The sequence below is a fragment of the Trachinotus anak genome, unplaced genomic scaffold (assembly GCF_046630095.1).
Source record: "Trachinotus anak isolate AG129_WGS33_773 ecotype Australia unplaced genomic scaffold, CSIRO_AGI_Tana_v1 ptg000004l, whole genome shotgun sequence".
NCBI lineage: Eukaryota > Metazoa > Chordata > Actinopteri > Carangiformes > Carangidae > Trachinotus > Trachinotus anak.
In genome coordinates this window covers 17514593-17519241 of record NW_027273855.1, presented here as the reverse complement: position 1 = coordinate 17519241, position 4649 = coordinate 17514593, and the positions used below count along the sequence as shown (strand labels likewise).

At 40.4% G+C, this 4649-nt stretch overlaps 1 long non-coding RNA gene across 1 annotated transcript; it reads right to left on the bottom strand.

Moving 5' to 3' along the window:
* Positions 1 to 1783: 1783 nt before the first annotated feature.
* LOC139619936 (uncharacterized) lies at positions 1784 to 4649 on the bottom strand. The gene is made up of 3 exons (XR_011690698.1): positions 4410 to 4649; positions 2917 to 2948; positions 1784 to 1861 (listed from the first exon to the last, which is right to left on the bottom strand). It is a non-coding gene; the product is annotated as an uncharacterized lncRNA (long non-coding RNA).

The following is a 4649-nucleotide window of genomic DNA, read 5'->3' as shown; positions in this document are numbered from 1 at the left end:
GTGTGTGTTTGTAGGTGTGTGTGCCTGTGTGAGGGAGTGAGAAGGAGACTGAGTGCATAGAGAATTGAGTGCAGTTAGTAGTGTTTCCCCCTCGGCTGAGGCATTAACAAGCCTATAATGGACCCTCTTAAAAAGCCGACTAGGATCTCCTCCAAAACTAACTGATTTAGAGTGGCCAGGGCCCCCATGGGCAGTGGCCAAGTCCCCCTCTGTCCCTCCCCAGCACAGCCACAGCCAGCCCCGGTGGCAGGCGGCACAGAAACACATTGTGTTTGTCTACTGAACCACAAGCAATAGCAGTTTATAACACAATAAAACACCATGAGGAGGCATTAATTGGATATAATAGCCAGGGAATGATTTAGATGATTTAACACCTTTTTTCCAAGACGAGTACATAAAAGAGGGAGAAAAGGAAGAGAGGAACAAAAAGGAATTAGAAATTGACTTACACACCGTTTCCGACTTTGATTTCAAATGTTAGCCTGAGATAAGTCCACACACACACACACATTGAACACAGACAACGTAGATTTAAACACACTCACACATTAGTGCGCAGCAAGCAGCTGTTTATTTTATGATGTTGTGGAGCCTATGTGGTGCATGTAATATCAAATATATGCAGTTCACATTTATGATCAGACATATCTACAGTAAGTTCCTACAGTTCATATATTTTATCAAATGACGCTATTGTCATGGATGAATATTGGAGGCAGGGTACAGTGAATAATCAGTAAATCTAACAAGTAAAATAAAATCATCTGATCTGTGCAGCATTAAAATGAAAGCAGTGTGATATCCATGTTTTCTGTGATCTAGGAATCCTTGAATTGATGAAAATAATCAGCCCATCACAGATGCAGCTGATGCTGATAAGATATGACAGGCTAGCTGGTGGAAAAACACACCCACATAACCTCCTTATCACTCATCAGTGTCTCAGTGGTAGCATTTTATTGACAATATAAGGATCAGGAAAATAACAGTCTCCAGATTCTTGCAGCAAATTATCCTCTAGACCCGCTCGCTAACCCTTCAAGATATTTCCTCGCCTTATCTCTCCTCCCCTCTCTTCCTCACCTCCCTGTCTTTTCACTCCACATAGAGCTGAAAGGGAGCAGGGCCTTGCATGTATGTACATAATTGGCACTTTACTGTCATATCAAATTCATATCAGCGGCAGGGTCTCGGGCTGGGAAGAACAATGAGGGCCAGACAAAAGCGTGGCTCTGTGCTCTGAGAGCCGCCCTGATAACCGCAGCATAGGCCGGTCAATAAAACCAATCATCTCTAATCTCCTTATGGGGGACTAAACAGTTCCCCCATGCCCACTAGACACAATGTGTACCACACTGTACCACTATATGGACTCCCCCAACAGGAGGGAAAAACAATGGCTGCAACGTAACCTCAGCGTACGACCCCATCAACCTTATCTGCAGCTGTATTATCACCGAAACATACAAAGTTCTTTAGGGTATGAAACTAAGCAAGGTTTATGGGATTTATTGCAACATTTATAAAGAAAAAGGTTTGTTAAATGCAGGTTGTTTTATGCCTCTGTGAAGTGAAGATTTTATTTTTATAAATGCAATGACTCAAGTAAATTAAGTGAGCAATGCATTTAAACAATAAATATTGCTGTTATAGCTGGGATATTTTGGACCGAGTAAGTGTATGGTAGACTTGAAAAAACACTGATAATGCTTTAAATATATTTTCAGAATAGAGCAGAGGTGTCTTGGGATGAAATCCTTTACTGCATTTTGTATATATCCCCACATTCTTTGCCCTGAGTTACCATGAACACCTTCATCTCCTGGACTCCATTCTTCTGTTTGTCTGGAAGCAACTCCTGCAGCACACAACAGAGATGATTAAAGGTCAGCACCGTCTTCCTTTAGCATTTAGCTTCCACCATCTCACTCAGGAGCACCCCTCTCATTTTCAGTGTTACAGCAAAATCTAAACTGCCTGTTATTTCACCATAAAACCTAAATACATTTAAAAAAAAAAGTGCACTTAATAATAGAACATTTTGCCACATATTTCAGTATTTCCAAATCACTCCTCCATCAGCCTGTCAGGCGATTTGCCCCAGACTTGAATACAGCTGTATGCAAAACCTCTCTGACGCTCCAACGCCCAGACCTCTTGACTGGGGCCTACTCAATCTGCCAAAAAGTGTGGGGGATGGGAGAGGTCACAGGGGTGATGCTATATGGTTAGTGTAGCTTAATCATTCACAATCCAATTTTTTATAAAGATATATATGATGTCATATATCCAGCAAAAACACAGAATACATGTCAGGCAGAGAAAAACATTCACACACCAGTAGATTTACAACATAAAACAAGTGAGGAAAAAAAAAGATGTGCATGTGAACAATATGAATGAGGCAAAATTATAAATAGAATTATAAAACTTTCTTTGGTTATTTGCAGTTTTTCATGTTTAAATTTCCCATTTATGCGTGACAAGATCACCATTTCCCGCTCTCTCCATTTATCTGTCTCTCGCCTTTCTCAATCTTCCTCTCTCTCCTCCTCTCGCTCCCTAATGATGTTTGGCTGAGGTGCGGGTTAATTGCGGGGTTAACTGACAGCGCAGAGGAGCAGTGTGCTGTGAATATGAGACGAAAGCCAGGTTTAGTCACAGTGTGTGGATGTCGGACAAGCTGGGCATAAGTTTATTGAATTGTTGCAGGTTTGCATTCTGTGTTTGTGACGGAGGCAGGAGGAGAAAACGAAGGACTTGTGTGTCTTTGTGCCACTACACATGCACTTATAGAACAGCATCAGCTGGGCCTGAATGAGCATCAGTAAGAGCAATGCTTTGAAGGGAGGTTAAACGTGCGCCTTTGTTTTCGTGTGAACGGCTGACATGCAGGATTTGTGTAAAACTCACCTCAGCAGCAGTGTCACCTCTGCTCTCTGTCTCTGTGGAATAAAAAAAAAAAAAGAAAAAAGTGTCTTTGCTGCCACAGTATTACGCTCATTGGAATCTGACTTGTTTTACAACAGCTAGTAATGAATATCTATGCAGTTGATGCTCCAGGTTATTCAGTGTGTCCTGTTTCCTCTCCAGCCTCCTGACTGCAGAGCCTGGAGTACATGACTGAGGAGCAGCTTCAATAATGTACAAGCTAATGACAGCATGTATGCGCTGAGAGAATGCATGTATGAAAGACTAGATAGACATATGAAAATATACAAAATACACACTCAAGTGAATTTTGCACCACTTATATATCAATCTGTGCAGGGTGTTCACTGCCATCAGCACCACCAGTACAAATTCAAGCTTTTTATATAATCCTTCATTCTTGTATCTATCGATTCAAGGCGTCACTATCCCGTCAGTTAATACACACATACATATGTATTCAGATGCAGACTTAAGCGTGTACACATACACACACACTCGGGGAGAGTTCACAGAGGATGTGAGATGCAGCAGCCATTCAAATGTACAATAAACATAAAGAAATAGGCAGGATAATGACCATTTTCCTATGGCTGTGTCCCAAACAGATCAATGCAAACAGCTCACGACATTTATCAGATAAAGTCAAGGACCTCCACATTAGTAGTGATGCTCACCTCACTGGTCAAGTGGCTCACCATTATTGATATGGAGCGCACAAAAGCAAAAGGACAAATGTAATTCAGTCATTTATACAACATCCCAATTGAGGAAGTGCTAAAGGCAGAGTGTATCAAATAATTATTTCAGAAACTGCGCTCTGATGTTTACAACCTGCCAACGTGTGTGTGTATGTGTGGACACGTCATTGTTCTGAGACACACAAGTGACAGTCCATCTCTCAGCACTCAACAAACGTGCAGTCCAATTTTTCTCATTGTGAAATGATGAACAGTGACATCTGGGATTGTTGGTCTCTCTGCTCCTGAACACTCAAAAATAAGTTTGAGTACAACTTTGAACAGATAACACTCAAACATTTCTTTTTTTGAATTTTATCTAATTGGGTGTGGGTATGTCTTTGTTGACGTGTGTATAAAATGGCTGGGGTTTTATTGTTTGAATGCAGATTGTTACAATGAGTAAAAAATAAAAGAAAATAGATTAAAACTAAATAAAATGAAATGAAACCAGAATTTCTAACTGCACAAAAAATGTTCAAGGGTTAAAACTACTTTAAAATAATTAATATTCAAAAAAAGCCTGGCATAACAATGAACTTTCGGGTGAGGTACAGTGTAAGCTAAGCCTTAATCAGCTCTCATCAGATTTCATTATATGTCAAATGACCAGAAGGCTATAATTTATATAAATTTAGACTTTATTTTCTAGGAAAACAAATAAGATGTATGGCAGAATTAAAAAAAAACAAACAGACTTTAAGGTAGTATTTCTGCATTAATATGATAGCTTACCTGTGACCACGATGACCACATGCTTTACTCTGGCTCTGAAAAATAAAGTCTGGAGCAGGTGTAACACATTGTATCCAGAGTACAGTAAAGTTTTCCTCTAACTCCCAGCTTCCAACCTCTCCCTCTGCCTGTCCTCTGTGTGCATGTGTGTGTATGTGTGTGTGTGTGTGTGTGTGCGTACAGGACTTGGTAATAGACTACTTGCACGGTTTGATATAGGCTGGTGTTTGTTATATCTTG